The 19,835-nt window shown below is 39.4% G+C and overlaps 1 long non-coding RNA gene and 1 pseudogene across 1 annotated transcript in view; one reads left to right on the top strand and one right to left on the bottom strand.

The window, feature by feature from the left end:
* Positions 1 to 14,943, bottom strand: part of LOC126073287 (uncharacterized) — a 33,113-nt gene extending 18,170 nt beyond the window's left edge. Inside the window, exon 1 of the long non-coding RNA XR_007516707.1 lies at positions 14,663 to 14,943. This is a non-coding gene — a long non-coding RNA (uncharacterized LOC126073287). The remainder of the gene's footprint in view (positions 1 to 14,662) is intronic.
* LOC126073286 (60S ribosomal protein L39-like) lies at positions 10,579 to 10,734 on the top strand (annotated as a pseudogene).
* Positions 14,944 to 19,835: the final 4,892 nt, after the last annotated feature.

The following is a 19,835-nucleotide window of genomic DNA, read 5'->3' on the forward strand; positions in this document are numbered from 1 at the left end:
TGGCAATGGGTTTGGTTATTTTTTTGGTTTCTGTTACTAAACCTTTGCAGGTATGACCAGCAGGTGGCCCTGGGAAGGAAGAAAGGGAAGGAAGGGGGAGAAGAGGGAAGGGAAGAGTTCAACTCACAAGAAAATAGTCTGGATAAACTAAGGAGGTTGAGTGAGTCTTAATGTAACCCAAAAAACCCATTGCCGTCAAGTCGATTCCGACTCATAGCGACCCTATAGGACAGGGTAGAACTGCCCCATAGTTTCCAAGGAGCACAAGCCTTTCATATTCTGGCATGGTGGGAAGCAGAAGCAAACTAGGTCTCTGTATTTCACCCTGAAGTTTGCCATGCCATGCACCCAAGCATGTATTACCTCATGCTTTAAAGGACACTGAAAAAATACAATATAAAAGACAAAGGTCACCCCAAAAGCAAAGTTCAGAAGGAAGGCAGGGGCAGGAAAGCCAGGTGGACACGGGAAACCCAGGGTGGAAGGGAGGAGAGTACTGACACATTCAAGGGTTTGCAACCAATGTCACAACACAAGCTGTGTATAAATTGTTGGTTGGGAAACTAATTTGCTCTGTAAACTTTCACCTAAACTACAATAAAATATTCACACACAAAAAAGACAAAGGTCAAGTAAACAGAAAATAGACTCCAAAGGAAACAATCTAGAAAGCAGAAAAGAACTTTAAAAGAAAAAGTCTAATTAGTATACCTAGAAAAAAATCAAGTAGTTACTGCATCCATAAATTGAGAACATGATGCTATGAAAAAGGAACAATCAGAGTCCAAGGAAGGGCCCCTGGAAATTAAAAATATATTAAAAATTTTTTTAATAAACTGAACTGGAAAAACAAGTCTATGAAAATGCTCCCCAAATGGGAAGATGAGAGATCAAGCAGATGGAAAATATAAAAGAAAAGAGTCGGGCCATCAATCCAGAAGGTATAAACAATAATTAGTAAGAATTGCATTAGGAGAAAATGCAGAAAATAAATTATTTTTTAAAATAAAAGAAAAACTCCCATGGCTAAAGGGAAATATGAATCATCAAAATGACAGGACCTTCAAAGTACTGACAAAAACAACCTATATTCCCATGAAATTCTACAACACTGAAAAATAGAAAATTCTATAAGCTTCCAAAGGGAAAAAGCAAGTTACCTACAAAAGAATGAGAACCAGATGAGAATCAGACTTCTCAACAGCATCATTACATTGTGGAAGACAATAAAGCAATGCCTCAAAATTCTGAAGAAAAATAATGTTCAAATTAGATTTCCATATCAGCTGAACTGTAAATCTAATGTGAAGGAATATAAATTTTAGGACCTTAAACCCAGACTTTTGTATTGGCTCTAGCAAAAAGAGGAAGTATTCCTCAAGGGGCAGGAGGGGAACGGGACACAGAATAGCAGAAATAGTGCATCCAACTCAAGAGTAACATAGGTAAGTCCCAGGACAGCATAACAGTCAGTTTGGGGAAAAATGATTATACGAACTAGACAGTATGATAAGACACTGAAAAAATTACAAATAAGACAAAGGCAGAGAAAATATGAGAAAGTGTTTTTGAAATTTTAAGAGAGAAAACCTGTACAAGAAAGGAACTATAATCACGGTACTACCTGCCTCTGCAGAGAATATTTACTTAGCCAAAATAACATATAAGCTGTTTATTTTCAACTTGTAGAATCAACTTATAAACAAAGTACAGGTAATTATGGTTAAGAACACTGTCAAACTTAAAAATATAAAAGCACAATAAATAAAAGTATATATAAAAGCAAAAGATGGGATGACAAAAATTGATAAGTAGAGGGGGAAGAGGAGAAATTAAAATAAAGGCAGGGACAGTAATAATACTCATCTTATGAAGTAGGAAAATAAAGTCTAGAGTTGATGGACAAGATAAAAGTTCAAGTATGTTATCTAAAGTTACAGAAGTAAACAATAGGGAAAAAATTAGAAAGGAGATATATCCTTTCTAATTTTTTCCCTGAACTGAATCTGTATCACAGCAGGAAGGCCTCTATACAGCAGGGATGTCTAAAGTGAATGCATCAAGAAACAGCAGTGACAAAATATTATTTAGCAATATGGAGGTAGTGTCCAGAACAAATGAACATAACATCAGTTAAAAGAGTCGTTCCCTCTTTGAAGCAGGACTCAGAAGGTCAGTAGACTATACTCTTCTGTACTCTGACATTTTTAGACAAATGTGTGTACTATTATTCTGTTAAAAAAATTTTAATGTTCTACAGATATGAAAAATCTGCTTAGAAATAAGACAAAGACAATAGACAAAGGCATTTATGGTGACTTTCTGAGTAATATAGAGTACTTTTTAGAGTTTTGTTAATATTTAAATTTCTACAATGAGTATATGCAATTAAATGCTATATCTTTATGAATAAAAGTATGAATGCCAGCTGAGGAAGTTGAAACTATTTTTTCAAGGAGCTGGGCTACGTAAAGGTAAGAGGGCTACATACATCTAGACAAAGGACACAAAGTAAGGTAAATGGCTTGTTCTGTGTTTTTAAAACATGGTAAGTCTTATCTCTAAGTCCATTGGCATAATAAAATCTATTAAGAAAACATTCTGCATCCCGCTTTGGAGAGTGGTGTCTGGGGTCTTAAACGCTAGCACACGGTAATCTAAGATGCATCAACTGGTCTCAACCCACCTGGAGCAAATGAGATTGAAGAACACCAAAGACACAGGGTAATTATGAGCCCAAGAGACAGAAAGGGCCACATAAACCAGAGACTACATCAGTCTGAGACCAGAAGAACTAGATGGTGCCCAGCTACAACTGATGACTGCCCTGACAGGGAACACAACAGAGAACCCCTGAGAGAACAGGAGAACAGTGGGATGCAGACCCCAACTTCTCATAAGACCAGACTTAATGGTCTGAGACTAGAAGGACCCTGGAGGTCATGGTCCCCAGACCTTCTGTTAGCCCAAGACAGGAACCATTCCCAAAGCCAACTCTTCAGGCAGGGATTGGACTGGACTATGGGACAGAAAATGACACTGGTGAAGACTGAGCTTCTTGGATCAAGTAGACATATGAGACCATGTGGGCAGCTCCTGTCTGGAGGGCAGATGAGAGGGCAGAGGGGGTCAGAACCTGGCCAAAGGGACACGAAAATAGTGGAGGGAAGGAGTGTGCTGTCTCATTAGGGGGAGAGCAACTAGGAGTATATAGCAAGGCGTATATAAATTTTTATGAGAGACTGACTTGATTCGTAAACTTTCACTTAAACCACAATAAAAATTTAAAAATAAACAAAATATGGTAAGTCTTGACCGTGTTTAAAAGTATCAAAAGATAAACTGAAAATACAAGACAGAGGAACAAGATCACAAAGATAAGGGCAAAGACTAGCCTTGAATCAGAGGTGGAACAACTCTTCTTCTGAGAGAGGGGCTGCATCTATAGTTAAGTTGATAGATGTGAAGGAAGGAAGCTGAAGAGGTTTATGCCTGAAATCCCCAATTTTTTCTATGAAGAGACAAAAGGTCTGCTCAAGGATAGGCCAGGCATGCTAAACACTCTGTAATGCATGAAAAATCCTAACTCCCTAAAGAAACAACGGACTTAGAGCTGCAGTTCACATGGTACAGTTCCGGGGATTTGCCAGACCCTCTCATGGGGTCTAGAGGTCAAACCTAGTTTCAAAATAATATTAAGACATTACTTGCCTTTTTCACTCTCATCCTCTCGTAAGTGTACAGTGGAGTTTTCCAAAGGCTAAATGATATGTGATAATCGCATCACTCTGAGGGCTAATGATCTGTGTACCTGTGTATTCTTGTTTTACAATGTTCCCAGCTTTAATTCCTAATACAGGAAATATTGATAGAGACAACCCACATAAATTAAAGTTTTTTGGGGTTCTCATAATTAAGAGTGTAAAGGGGTCTGAGACCAAAAAGTTTGAGATTTGCTACAGCAGGGAATTCAATGAACTACAAGAATGATAAGAATGTTCTAATTTTTCTTTGCAAAAGGCTCTTTTGTTTGTTTCCCTCTAATGAGCAGCAATAAAACTCTTAAAACAAAAAGTTGAGGTGATAACATCATATCCTTTAGCCTATCTGTGAAAAGGAGAAATCTAAGAGATGGATTCAGACAGCTGTCAAGAGTGGAAAAGACTCTGGGATCTAGAGAAAAAAAGAAAAGAAGACACTCAGGAGACACAACTTTGCAAAGGAGTCTATCCCTCCCCCACCCACACCTCTGATCACTAACCAAAAGGGAAACAGTATCCACTGTTTTCACTTTAATTTAGAATCTTAGCTTTAGAAACTACCAGGAAGGTCTTTTTTACATCCTAGCTAATGAAGAAATCCCCCTTTGTAATATCCCCAATTAAAGGTAGTCATCCAGCCTTTGTTAAACACTTTCCTCAAACAATAATTCACTACCTTACAACATCTAAATGCAACTTCATAAAACATTTAACAGTCCTCAAAGTTCCCAGACTACAAATCTCCATTAACTATTTTATTAACCACTCAGTAGAAGTATTTTAAACATGAGTGTGATGGAAACAGCTGATAGATTTATTTTTCTTTTTCAAGTATTAAATTATTTTCAAGTATTAAAAAACAAAATCTAGTACTTAACCCTGGCTGCAAGACAAAATCAAGTGATAAGAATTAAAGAATACAAATATATGCTAAAGTCCACCCCAAATCAGAATCCCCAGGGTATGCATCAGCTCTAAAAAACTGATCTACGTGATGTTTTCATTTTGTTTTTTGAGCTCCACTGGTGGTTCTGGTGCATTATCTAACATCAATTAGACCTATTAGGGATGAGCAGCAATTTCTGAAACATCCTAAAACTACCCACACCTAGCATTTCTCAGACTTGAATATTGCTCTTTTTTTCCCCCCAAACATTTGACCTTGGGTTCAGTAAGACTTCTAAATATATTAATACTCAACAGAAAACACAGTAATTTATTTCAACATTTTTGAAACTATAATTATGAATATGGCAAAATTAATTATTCCTTCAGAATCAGACATACTCAACATCTGGGAAGGAAGGTGGTATGGGGTGTTTTTAGAACACCAAGCATAGGGCCAACATGGTGCCACAGACAGAAGCACCACGCCGTCCCTCTACAGCAAAGACCCAAAAAACTAAGTAAAACAGAGACAAATGTCACTCCTGGAACCTGAAGTGCCAAACGAAGAGAGAAAACTCAACCAAGCACCGAACGGAATAAGAAACTGACACAGGACGGAAAGCGAGGAGAGGTATGTGTGGAGGGCCCCATCAGCTAACGCAGCACTGCCCCACCATCTTGGACTCGTGTCAGGGATCCGCAGACAGGGAGCACCGGAAAGCAGTTTAACAGAACTCCCAGGAGGACACAAACCAAAAAAAAAAAACCAAACCCAGTGCGGTAGAGTCGATTCCGACTCATAGCGAGACAGAACACCCGGTAACCAGCGACACGCGCTTTCCCACCCCCATTCTCTCTCCACTGCTCCACCTCTGAGGTTCCTGGCTGGCTCTGGTGGCTCAACCGGCCAGGATGCAGCATCTGTGCCATCTGGACTCGCCCCACCCACATCGGAGATGAGTGGTCAGGAAGTACAGGAAAGCAGCTTCACGAAGTTTCCCAGCAGGAGACAGAGCACCGGGCAACCACCTACATACACTTTCATAGGCACCCCCGCCCCCCGCCCCCATGCTTCCCGCCAGCCACAGTCTCTTAGCTGGGAAGCAACTGCTTCGCCCTATCCACACCGGCCAGGCCCCTGGGCTAGTATTGGTTCTTTCCGTCTCTTTTGGTTTCTTCTGTGCCTCCTACCGCCTCCCCCTCCTTTCTCCAGAACACCTGACTCCGTGGACCATCTTGGCTTCTTCTTCAAAGGGCGTGACCACTCACTGGGGAACCACTCCCCTGGCCCACGACACCACGCTGGTAGGATCCTTGGGGCTTTTCTTTTTTCCATGTTTTGCTTTGTTCCGTTTTGTTTTTTCTTTTTGCAGCTTGGGAGCCCATTCTAGCCAGGCCGCACTGCACAGCTTAGGAGCCACTCCCCGAATCTGTGCAGCTGCATAGGTGGGGTGCCTGGAAGCATTTCTTTTTTTTTCTTTTTTTTTTCCCCCTTTTCTCTCTCTTTTCCCTTTCTGTCTGCCTTCATTTCTCAGTTCTCATCTCGCTATACTTACCTTCTTTTCCTGTCTCCTGAATACCTGGTGCTGTGTGACATCTATACCCCCTCTAGCCAGGCTATACTGTGCAGCCTGGGAGCCACTTCCCTGGTCTCAGCAGCCCCACTTGTGGATCTCCAGGACTCCTGGGGGCTTTTCTTTTCCAAATTTTTATCTACTTATTTTTTTCTTTCTTTTTCCCTTTTATCCATTTCTCAAATTTCTCATCTCTCACTCCAACGGCAAACTCCCTCAGCACTCTTTTTTCCCCCCTCTTTCTTTGTTTGCTTGTTTGTTTTTGGCTCCTGTTTTTCTCTCCTCTCTCCCACACCCCTATTAGCTCCGCACATCACAACCTCCCCCCTTTCCTGCCTACCTGCACCATGCACTGAACATCACAGCCCTGAGCAGCAGAGGCACGGGATACTGGAACCTGACCAGCACTGATTCCTGGCCCGCCCTGTCAGCCCTAGTACATGCCACAAACAACCTGTCCCAGCCCCTCCCCTTCAGTTGGATCTGCCCCGCTGCACCATAGCTGAATGACTGGCCCTGCCCTTTGGACAAGGAGGTGAAAAGTATCATGACTACAGATGAGCAAACAAATAAAGCACAGCCCACCTGCTCAGATGTAACAAAATAAAACAAAAAAGAAGGACAAAACAAATAAATCTAAAACCAAGAAAAGAAGGAAATAACTACTGAATGCCCTGAAGACTGCAGACAATGATCAAAACATATTTTAAAAAAACAGGACAGGATGGGTCCAGTAGGCATCCAAAATAAAATAGCTGATGACTTTCCAGTAGAAGAAAAGGCACTAGAACTACCGGACGGGGAATTCAAATCTCTAATATTCAGAGCAATCCGAGAGTTGAAGCAAAAAGCAGTCAAAAATGAGGAAAAAATAGACAAATTCACAGAAAATACAGACAAAAAAATGGGAACAATTCAGGAAAGCAATACAGGAACAAAATGTCAGAATAAATTCACAACTAGAAGTCATACAAAAATAACAACTCAAAATCCAAAAGATAAACAACAAGATTTCAGAAGTGGACAGTGTCATAGAAGGGATAAGGAGCAGGTTTGAAACGATGGAAGACAGAATCAGCAAAATTGAAGACAAACACTTGGATACAACTCTGAGGAAAAATCTGAAAAAAAAAGAAAAATGAAGAGACCCTCAGAATTATGTGGGATACAATCAAAAGCAAAAATTTGCAAGTGATCAGGGTTCCAGAACAGGGACAGAAAACACAGAGAGGATCATTGAAGAACTGCTGACAGAAAACTTCCCTAGTATCATGAATGATGAAAAGCTGACCATCCAAGAAGCTCAACGAACCCCATATAGGTTAGATCCCAAAAGAAAAACAGCAATGCATATCATAATCATACTTGCTAAAACCAATGACAAAGAAAAAATCCTGTGAGCAGCTCAGAAAAAAAAGTTACATACAGAGAAGAAACAATAAGACTAAACTCTGATTATTCAGCAGAAACCATGCAGGCCAGAAGGCAATGGGATGACATACATAGAACCTTGAAAGGAAAAAAATCGCCAACCAAGAATAATACATCCTGCAAAACTTTCACTCAAAAATGGTGGTGAAATTAGGACCTTGCCAGAAAAACAGAAATTAAGGGAATATGTAAAAACCAAACCAAACTTACAAGAGTTATTACAGGGAGTCCCGCAGTCTGAGAACAAAAACATCAGACCACAGCCTCAATCTAGGACGTAAGATTGTATCAGCCAGATACCAACCTAGGAAATGAACTCTCAAAGACTATCCAAAACCAAAACAATTGCAACAGGGAACCAGAGAAGTTAACCTGTAAATGACAACAATGTCAGAACAATAAAAGAGAATAAATGGTACAGGTATACAACTCTCTAATGGAGAGGATGGCAAGGTGATACCAAGTAATAACAGACTGGTTCAAACCTAGGAAGATATGGGTGCATTTCAAGGTAACCACAAAGAAAGTTAACAAACCTACTCATCAAAATAGAGAAGAAAAACATAAATTCTCAATAAAAGCAAAATCTACAAAAACAAAATACAAAAGAAATCCACGAACAAAAAGAACTCAGAACAGAACATTCTGCTGAGTGAAATAAGTCAATCACAAAAGGACACATACTGTATGAGACCACTACTGTAAAAATTCATGAGAAGGTTTACATACAAGAAAAAGCAATATTGATGGTTACGAGGGAGGGGAGGGGTGGGGATTGAAAAATGCTTAATAGACAAAAGGTAAGCAGTAACTTTGGTGAAGCGTAAGAGAGTACAAAATACTGGGGAAGCCAGCACAACCTGTACGAGGAAAGCCCTTGGTAGCTCCACAGACACATCCAAACTCCCTGAGGAACCGAACTACTGGGCTGAGGGCTGTAGGGACCATGGTCTCAGGGAACATCTAGCTCAACTGGCATAACAGAGTTTATAAAGAATATGTTCTACATTCTACTTTGGTGAGTAGCGTCTGGGATCTTAAAAGCCTGTGAACGGCCATCTAGGACACTCCACTGGTCTTGCCCCTTCGGGAGCAAGGAAGAATAAAGAAAACTAAAGATATAAGGGAAAGATTAGTCCAAAGGACTAATGGACCATATCTACCATGGCCTCCACCAGACTGAGTCCAGTACAACAAGATGGTCCCCAGCTACCACCACTGACTGCTCTGACAGGGATCACGATGGAGGGTCCCGGACAGAGCTGGAAAAAAACAGAGAACAAAATTCTAACTCAAAAAGAAAGACCAGACTTGCTGGCCTGACAGAGACTGGAGAAATCCTGAGAGTATGGCTCCCGGACACCCTTTCAGCTCAGTGATGAGGCCACTCCTGAGGTTCGCCCTTCAGCCAAAGACTGAACAGGCCCGTGGAACAAAACAAGACTAAAGGGGCGCACCAGCTCTGGCAGAGGGACTGAAAGGCAGGAGGGAATAGGAAAGCTGGTAAAAGGGAACCCAGGGGGTTGAGAAGGGAGAGTGTTGACATGTCATGGAGTTGTTAACCAATGTCATACAACAATGCGTGTACTAATTGTTTGATGAGAAACTAGTTTGTTCTGTAAACCTTCACCTAAAGTTCAATTAAGAAAAAAAAAGAATACCAAGTACAGGCTTCACCATAGGTACATATAGCTCTCTTGTTCTATACAACTCTTTTGGAAAAGAGATTTTGTAAATTAATACTATACAACTATATCGCACCTGCAGTTTATAAACAGTTTTCTCCCATATTTTATTTTTTGATCTTCCCAACAATCCTGTAAATAACACAGGCGGGTATCATCCCCATTTACTCAGGTAAAGACACTAAGGCTGCTGCAGGGCTAAGTAAATTATTAAATCACGTCCAAGTTTTCTGAGTATATTCATTAGTACTTTCCTCTAGACCCCCGTGCTCTCTCCTCCCACTCTGACAAAAAAGTTGTGGGGGCTATTTCTGCAATATAAACTTCATCAACAAGGGTAAGGAAAAACAAAAGCTCATCTTCAGGTTTTTGTTTTGTTTTCATCTGGCTGACTTAACATCAACAAACTCTGTTCTTGTTATGCCTACTCTGGTATACTTTATTCCTTAAATTTTTGTTTTTTAATTGAAGATTTTATTTTGAGATAACTGCAGATTCATATGAAGTTATAAGAACACCGAGATCTCTCACACCCTTTACCTAACTTCCCCTAATGACAGCATCTTGCAAACTACAGAACAACGTCACAACCAGAATGTTGAGCGTCAAGATACCAATATTTCCATCACCACAAGGTTCCCTCCTGGTTCTCCTGTTCCCCTAATTTTTAAATCCTCATCCTAGGCAACATTTGGAACTACTGTTTTGTCCACTCAAAATATAAAAACTGTGTTCACTGTATTACACAAAATATGTGTTAAGATTGTCATGACACAATGGAAGATTAAGTAATTTCTACAGATATCCCTTGCAGAGTGATTTTCAAGCTAAGACTCCAGTTCCAGCTTTATAAAACTTTTTTTTTAACTGATACATGTATGATTCCATTTATACAAAGTTCTAGCAAAAGTAATCTCAGATAAAAAATATCAGAACAGTAGTTGGGAATGGGAATGATTGAGAAAAGGCTATAAGGGAGCTTTCGTGGAGGCAGAAATAGTCTATACCATAACAAGGTGTATGATACACAGGTATATCCATTTGTCAAAACTGTAGTTACTTTGCATTTGGCAATGGTTTCTTTGGTATGACACCAAAAGCACAAACAGCAAAAGAAAAAATAAATGGGACATCATCAAAATTTAAAACTTTTGTGCTTTAAAGAACACCATCAAGAAAGTGAAGCTGCTCTCCCTTTCTCTGCCATCATGGTGAGAGCCGCTGCTGTCCATCCTCACCATGTCTTCTCATAAGACTTTCAGGATCAAGAGATTCCTGGCCGAGAAACAAAAGCAGAATTGCCCCATTCCCCAATGGGTTTGAGTGAAAACTGGTAATAAAATCACACTTAACTACAAGAGGAGACACTGGAGGTGAACCAAGCTGGGTCTATAAGGAGTCGTACATATGATGGCATACAGATTTACCCTCTATCAGGCTCACTAGCATTTTATCATTATGGAGTTGAAAGTTTCACCACAATCTGTACAATGGAAAATGTATGGGGGGGGAGGAGTGAAAAGACAACCCGCAGAATGGGAGAAAATATTTGTAAATCATGTATCTGATAAGGAATTTATATCCAGAATATATGAAGAACTCTTACAATTGAATAAAAAAACAAATAACGCAATTAAAAATGTGTGAAGGATCTGACAGATAGTTCTCCAAAGAAGATATACAAATGGCCGTAAGCACATGAAAAGATGCTCAACATCACTAGCCATCAGGGAAATGCAAATTAATACCACAATGAACTACCACTTCATATCCACTAGGATGGCTACAATCAACAAAAAATAATAAGTGTTGGTGAGGATGTGGAGAAATTAGAACTCAAACATTTTAGTGAAACTGTAAAATGGTGCAGCCACTTTGGAAAACAGTTTGGCAGTTACTCTAACAATTAAACATCAAGTTACCACATGACCCAGCAATTCCACTCCTAGATGTTCACATAAAACATATGGTTCACACAAGCTTTGTACATGAATGTTCACAGCAGCATTCATAATAACCAGAAGTGTAAACAACTCAAATGTCTACCAACTGATAAATGCATAAACACACAATGAAATATTGTTTGGCAATAAAAAGGAATGAAGTATTGATACATGCTACAACATGGATAAATCTTTAAAACGTTACACTAAGAAGCCAGGCACAAAAGGTTACATATTATATAATTCCATTTACATGAATGTCCAGAATAGGCAAATCCATGGAACAGAAAATAGATTAGTAGCTGCCAGGAGCTGGAGGGAGGGGAGAATGGGAAGTGACTGCTAACATATAAAAGGTTTCTTTTTGAGGTGATGAAAATGTTCTGAAATTAGATAGTGGTGATGATTGCACAACTCTGAGAATATACTAAAAACCACCAAATTGTACACCTTAAAAGCATACTTGTGAATTATATATATGGAAACATGATACATAAATTACATCTCAAAACTGTTATTTAAAAGCTGTACAATTAAAATGTGTGCATTTCAATATATGTAATTTTTACCTTAAAAAAAAAAAACTAAAAAGTAAACACAATGGTGTGGAGGAAGTAGCAGGTAGAGACACAGATGAAACAAGGATGGCAGAATGTTAATAATTGTTAAAGCTGAATAATAGATACATGAAAGTTCAGTATACTGTTCACTTTGTGTATGCTTTGAAATACTCCTTAATAAAGTTTTTTTTTAACTGATGTGTAAAAATAATTTTTAAATAACAAAGTAACCTTCCTAACACTCATTTTTTGTTGTTGTTGGCTTTTGACACAGGAAGCAGAATCTTTAGTCTTAAAAGTACCAAAGAAGTTGCTACCTTCACTATTCTTTTGCAATGCTATATGAAAACAGCTATGACAGAAGCCATGGTATTGAGCAAAAATGAAGAATACTTCACCTTAAAAATGTACAAAGAGAATTTGCACTTCCTCAATCTTAAGGCAGTTCCTGACCTTTGGGTTCCTGTGGTTTTCATCACTAATGAATATGACAAATCCTAGAACATGGATGCAATAATCCTTAATACTATGCTGTCCAATACAATAGCCATAGCCACATGTGGCCATTTAAATTTAAATTTTATTAAATTATAAATTCAGTTCTCAGTCACATTTCAAGCATTCAAAAGCCACATGTAGCTAGTGGCTACCATACTGAACAAAGCAGATACTGAACACTGCCAACATTGTAGAAACTTCTGTTGGATAGCACTGCTCTAAAACATAAGAAACAGGGAAACTTCCATTCCAAGTTAGGGTTCTTACACTGTATTCTACTGCAATGAACAAATTATTCTAACAAACAAAGCATAAAAATGTCAACCAAGAAATATTTCATGGAAGCTGAGGCTAACTCAAACAGCAGCCAGGTTTTACTTTCAGAACCATCATGCTACAGATGTTTGCCACAGCAACTCCTGAGACAAATTTCTCCACCTGTTAAGATAATCACTATACCACCAGTTCCCTCAAGCCAGAGGTAAAGATTATGCTGAAATATGAATAAACTATCCTTTCAGTCAAAAATCTAATGAAAAGGTATATATTCATAATCCATGACATCAAAGAGTTTACCACCCATAGCAAAATACAGAGTAAAATCCCTTTCCTAAGAAAGCTTTAAGACAATAACAAAATTTTACGCCACTGTTAAACATACCAAACGATTTCTACACTTCTAGTTCTAAAATTGTGTATTTCATCCTGGTAGTAATGGAAATGGTAGATTTCCATTAATGCCTGTTAACATTGGGATACTTATGAATATGCAGTATCAGGAAACAGGTGCATTCTTAATTCAAATACTTTAGACCATTTTTAGCACTTAAAAAAAAAATGAAGGTGAGCAAATTTTAAAATGTGGATTTAAATTTATTTTTAAATTCAGTAATCTAAAAAACAAAAAACTTCACCTTGTATTCCCTTTTAAACTATCACTCCAAATCAAAAACAGAATACTTTAGTGTTAAGAAATTTAAAATCCTTGCCAAAATTAGTGGATACCTAAAGCTGTTAGTCAAAATGGCTCCATTTAAATCATTTTTGAAACCTCTGAAAAAGGTCACCTGAGAATTTTAGTACATTTATTTTATCCACATTAAATCCTTTCAAATTCAACTGTCTTTGCAATCCACTGTCAAAAAACAGAACTTTTCCAGAAAGTGGAAGTTGAAACATGGAAGTTAAAACCACCCTGTAGGCAAGGTATACAAGAGGATCACATGGAATCAATCTGAAGAATAAAGTTACTACTAATGAAGCATGTGGAGTCAAGTTAAATCAGGCATATTTACATATTTCTAGTTCTGTCCTAACCTCACATGGTGCTTTCCTCTATTTTATGCCCCTTACTAAGCCCACCTAAGTTTCGTATTTGAATTAGTGTCAGATAGGTTCTATCACTAGCCAAAGTTAAATGTCTTAAACAATAACATTCCATACCCTTTTTCTCATTGTTCATCCCCCACTATTAGTAAAATCACCCTGATGAATCCATCTGTTCCCTCTAATTGCTTCCACAGAAAAACTCTAGCAACCAAGGACACGAGACCGTAAAACAGTGTTCTGGCATTCCCAAAATACGCTGCTACAAAATCTTGGCAACTTAGTTAAACCGTAGTTACCTACCTCGGTTATAAAAATGAATGAATCCCTACAGTCGAGCAGGGATATGAGTTAGTGTTAATTAAATAGAAGAAGTACCTCAGATTTGATGAGCTCCAAATATAAGGTACCTCTCTGGCATCTTATACTTTCCTTCCCACCTCTTTCCTAGAAGCTTTCAGGGTTTGCTCCGAGGTTCCACTTCAGTACCTCCCTGCTGCCCTTCTACTCCACCTCCGTACTGCAATTCCACCACCCGGCTACAAAATGCTACTTCCCTTTATGCCCCTAAGGTCCCAGGCAGCCCCTTCATTCTGCTCCCCACATTTTCCCCAGCCCCCATTTCCTAACGGCTCCTCCCTTCGATTCCCCACCCCCTCGTCACCAGGTTCATCCTGCCCCTCTAACCGTCTCCCGCCCCCAGGTTCCTTCCTGCCCCTCGAAACACAGCTTCCCCGTCTCAACGTTTCATCCAGTTCCTCCAACCGACTCCCCCAACGCCCCGCTCGCTCCTCAGTCCCTATTTTCTCCAACACCCAAATGACTACTCCTTTTCCATCCACTCTGAACATATACATAAATGTATGGCACCGAAACACACATTGGCACCCCACCCCACCCCCACCTCGAGCCTCCATCTTTCCCTTTTATACTTGCTTCCTTTCTTCCTCCTTCCCCCACCTCCTCCGTGTCGGTTCCCAGGCCAAGGTCTCTCACCTCATTCGGTCACTTCAGTGGTGCCAACCGCTTCATACAGGAAAAAACAACCAATCACGTCCCCCTGGGCGCTTCCCCCGCGAGTCCGAGCACTTACTGGGCACCCGCCCCACCGGGGACCCCGCACAGACGCACGCACAAACCGAGGTCCTGGGGACTAGGGTTGGTGTACAGTGGGCGTTCGTATACCAGCCTCAAACACAGCCCACTTCAATACAGCCCTTCGCCATTTTGGTTTCCCGCGGACTGCCGGTGCATTATGGGAACGCGGAGCGACTCTGGTGCCGAATGGCAGCTCTCCAGGGCTGAGAGGAGGCGGGGACTGAGAGCTGAGCGCGGAAGAACACCGCGCGCAGCGGTCCCGATTGAGGCTGAACAAAGAAGGACTCTTTAACGGCGTTGTGGTGACGAGGTCCTTCCGCTGCCGGCGCTAACACAATAGTGTTCGCTGCTCCTGGGCTTGGGGCTTCTAAGCTATTTCTCATTTAGACTAAAGAATTCTGTCCAACCTTCGCTGTGCATATTTTCCTGAGAAATGGGACAGTGTCCGGTACTTTTTACTGTGCTGATTTTCTTTCCGTGGAGAAAGTCTTAGCTAAAGCACGTTTCTTCTACCTTCAACCTGAGGCCTGCATTTCGAATTTCCTTCAAGCGGGGAGGAGACCCTGAATCTCAGAATTACATTTTGTTCAGCGATTATCTGTTCACCCCCAAGCTCCTTAGGAGGATCTGCTTAAGTGGAAGATTTTTGGACTTTTTTTCCCTGACAATGAAAGGTTTTTTCTGTCTACCTGCTTTGCAGTCCTTGCAAATTGCGATGACATTTGAGAATAATCCCGAGATAAGTGGTTTATTTTAGGAATAAATAACTTTTTCATATTTGGATAGACCCTTAGCCTGCCCAATACATTGCTGCCGACCCTGGTCCCAAGTGACAAACTGAGAGCGCACGCTTGTCTCTTCGATTTCAAACATGAAGCTTAGATACAACCCAGCTCCTCTTCGTTACCTTTGTGTATAACTTTGTCAAAATATTTTAAAACTCTTTTTATATTTTTGTCACATGTTATGTCAGTATTATGTTCTGGTGTAGTGGTTAAGAGCTAAGGCTGCTAAGCAAAAGGTTGGCAGTTTGAATCCAGGCGGTCCTTGAAAACCGTGTGGGGCAGTTCTGCTGTGTCCTATAGGGTCGCAATAAGTCTGAATGACCGTAAGGCACCGGGTTTGCCTTGGTTTGGCTATAGGGTCGCAATGAGTCGGAATCAACTCCATGGCAACAAGTTTTGGTTGTCACTACTCCAGGACCACTGGTGGCGCAGTGGTTAAAGCGCTTGGCTGCTCAAATTGGCTTTGAAACTACTAGCAGCTCCTTGGGAGAAAACAAAACAAAACCCGTTGCCGTGGAATCAATTCGGACTCATAGAGACACTAAAGGACATAGTAGAACTGCCCCATAGGGTTTCCAAGGAGCAGCTGATGAAGTCCAACTCTTAACCACTGCACTACCAGGGCTCTACCAGGACTCTGCAGGAGCGCAATTTCAACACTTGCTGACAGCACTGGGTGGGTCTGGGTGTAGGCGCTATCTTCCTTAGACACGCTTCTGCGTATGGGGCAGTTTCTACTCTGTCCAATAGGGTCTCTATGAGTAGGAATCACGCCACAGCACAAAACAAATAGTGATAATGAATACCATGTTGTTTTGTTTTGTTTTTCTCTCTGTGGTAAAGTACCTCTTGTGGCCTTAACTCACTTTACTCGTATTTCAAAAGGGGTTCCCTCGGCCTATCGTCTCAAGATTTAGCAACTAATACATATTCATTTATCAACGCCATTCAAGACTTTAAATATTTTGGTCAAACCCTTCCTTGTCTTTGCTTCTTTTACTGGTCCTAATCTTTTAAATCTGTCTTCTTACTACATTCTCAGTGAATCTGCTACCTTTCAAATTTGATTTTCTGTAAATTCTAAGATTGTTTCTCATGAATTTGTCTTCGTACTATATACGCTCTTAGTTGACGAAAGTTCTGAATTTAAAAAAGTAAAAAAAAAAATCAATTGCCGTCCTGCAGATTCCGACTCGTAACAACCCTAGGATAGAGTAGAACTGACTTACAGGGTTTCCAAGGTTGTAAATCTTTATGGAAGCAGACTGCCACATCTTTCTCCCCTGGAGCAACTGGTGGGTTTGAACTGCTGACCTTCCTGTTAGCAGCCAAGGCTTTAACCACTAAAAAAAAAAAAAAAAAAAAAATTTTTTTTTTTTTTTAACCACTACACAGGTATATTTGCTGGGCTGCTAAGCCTAATCATAGAACATCAATTTTGGAGAATATTTCATCTAAGTTTTCCTCAATGTTTCTGTCAAGTGGTCATTAAGTCTCAACTTCAGTTAGTTCAGTGATTCAATACCCCACAGGCGTCATTTCAGTCTCAGAAACTCTAATAATTAGAAATTTCTTCCTTATGTATACATGATGTACCATATGCCTTCCTATAATTTTCACTTACTGGTCTAAATTTTGGCCTCCTTAGGTTCACAAAAGTATTCTAATCCCTTATCCATCAGAGAAGTCAATGATGCCTTTATCAAAACAGCAAAATGACAAAAACAAAAAAAATGGTTTGTTTTTTTCTGTGCAAACATTTGAGTGCAAAGGTGCAGCCAAAAGGGAGAAAATGCAGAACAAAATTTTAAATTCTGATGGACTCCAGACTTTCTGGAGCCATGAGGGCTGGATGAACCCCTGAAATTGTTGCCCTGAGATAATCTGAAACTTAACCCAAAAATATCTCCTAAAGTCGTCTTAAAGTGAATAATAACCTAGCTTAACAAGTTAAAAATGTCTGCCTTGAGCATCATCCTCTTTTAAGAACTACCTTTATGGGATCAAAGTGACAACAGCAACTGGAAAGATTAGATAGGAACCTCAGGGGGCTGTAAGTTTATGTTAACAGGGGAGGAACAACTCAGAAAAGGAGGGTGAGAATGGTCACACAACTTGAAGAATGTAATCCATGTCACTGAATTGTACGTGTAGAAACGGTTGAATTAGTGTATGTTTTGCTGTGTCTATGCTCAACAACAACAAAATTTTTAAAAATTAAGATTTAAAAAATAAATATTTTTAAAAAAGAAAAACAGGGGCTCAGGGAATCAAGGGCACTGAGGGAGTCACAGTAAAATGCAAAGTATACCTGTAACTGTGGTCTCAGAATTTCTAACTGCTGACTAAGCAAAATACAGTGGATTAGGACTTTAAGCAGAAACAATGACAAGTCCCTTAAAAGTGCAAAGCAAAGTAATTCCAGTCAGAATAAACTGTAGCCTTTATTGTTATTCATTTCCGTGACAGCCATTAGGATGTTTCACAAGTATACTGATTCTTCTGTCTTCCAAGCACACAGTAAACCACAGTCTCTTGACCCCTTGACTTTAGACATGGCCATGTGACTTGCTTTAACCTACGAAATGGGAGGAATGATGTCTATCACTTCCCAGCAGAATCTTTAAGAGACAAAGACACATTCCCCTCCCTCTTACTGTGGTAATCATGGAAACGTGTTGAGATGGAACATCTGTTACTTTATTTGTACGACCATCACCGCAATCCAGTTTTAGAACATTTCAGTTACCCCAAAAGTATCCCCTATGCCCACTTGCAAGCTATCCCCATTCCCACTGCCAACTCCAGCCAATCTGTTCTCTATCTCTACATTTGTCTTTTCTGACCATTTCATGCAAATGGAATCAAACAATATGTAGTCTTTTGCATCCGGCTGCTTTCACTTATATGTTTTTGAGATTCATTCATGTTGCAGCACATGTTAGTAGTTAGTTCCTTCCTGTTGCTGAGTAGTACTTGATTGTATGACTGTACTGTATTTACCAACTAGTGAACATTTGGAGTGTTTCCAATTTTGTACTATTATAAAAAATGCTGTTATGAACACATTGGTATACAAGTCTTTGTGTGGACATTTGTTCTTATCTTCCTTGCGTAGATATCTAGGAATGGTAGTTAAGAGCTCAGCTGCTAACCAAAAAGTGGGCAGTTCGAATCCACCAGCCACTGCCTGGAAACCCAATGGGGCAGTTCTACTCTGTCCTATAGGGCCGCTATGAGTCGGAATTGACTCGACAGCAACAGTTTTGGTATTAGCCATGCTTATATCTAGTATCTAGTCAAATCTTTCATCCATTTTTTAACCGGTTGTTTGTCTTCTTATTACCAAGTCATAAGACTTCTCTATATATCCTGGATGCAAGTCCTTTATCAGATATATGATTTGCAAATATTTTCTCCCAGTCTATGACTTGTGTTTTCATTTTCTTAATGGTGTCTTTTGAAGCAAAAAAAAAAAAAAAATTAATTTCAATGAAGTCCAATTTATCTTTTTTTTTTTTTAATGGAAAATACTTTTGGTGTTATATCTAAAAACTCTTTGCCTACCCAAGATCACAAAGATTTTGTATTATGTTTTCTTCTAGATGTTTTATAGTTTTAGCTCCTACATTTAGGTCTATGATCCATTTTTGAGTTAATTTTTGTGGATGATATAAGGTACAGGTCTAAATTCATTTTTTTGCCTGTGGATAGTCAATTGGAGAAATAAATTTTTGTTGTGTTAGGCCACTGAAATTTGAAATTATCTGCTACCTAGTATATTTTAGTCTACTCTAACTGATACAATCTAGATATGTTAGTATGTTACAAAACTCAGTGATAGCATTGGAGTCTCTACAATAATCAGAGCAAAAAAAAAATTGAGGATACTCAAAACATTAGGCAACTGCTCAAAATTTATCATTGAAAAGTCACAGGCAATGTTATATAAAATAGCATATTTAGAAACTGCAAGTTCTCAGTTATTAACTATTAGTCTTTTGTGGAAAAGAAGTAGAAGACATTTGACATTTTTCATTGTGCAGATAGAAACGTAAATGATTAGACAAATCAGAGAGGTCAAAGAAGTACATTACATGCACTTACAGAATTTGTTTTTACTGTTTTGAAAAAGGGAAATAGATCTGTAATATCAAAAGAAAAACAAGTGTTTCCTTAATGATCAAATCGAAAGAATATGTTAAAATTCCTTTGCTTTTTATCTGAATCTTGAGCTTCCATGTATAACATGAACACTGCTTCTACACCTGATAATTTGTTATAAA

This window comes from Elephas maximus, chromosome 3, assembly GCF_024166365.1.
Source record: "Elephas maximus indicus isolate mEleMax1 chromosome 3, mEleMax1 primary haplotype, whole genome shotgun sequence".
Taxonomy (NCBI): Eukaryota; Metazoa; Chordata; class Mammalia; order Proboscidea; family Elephantidae; genus Elephas; species Elephas maximus.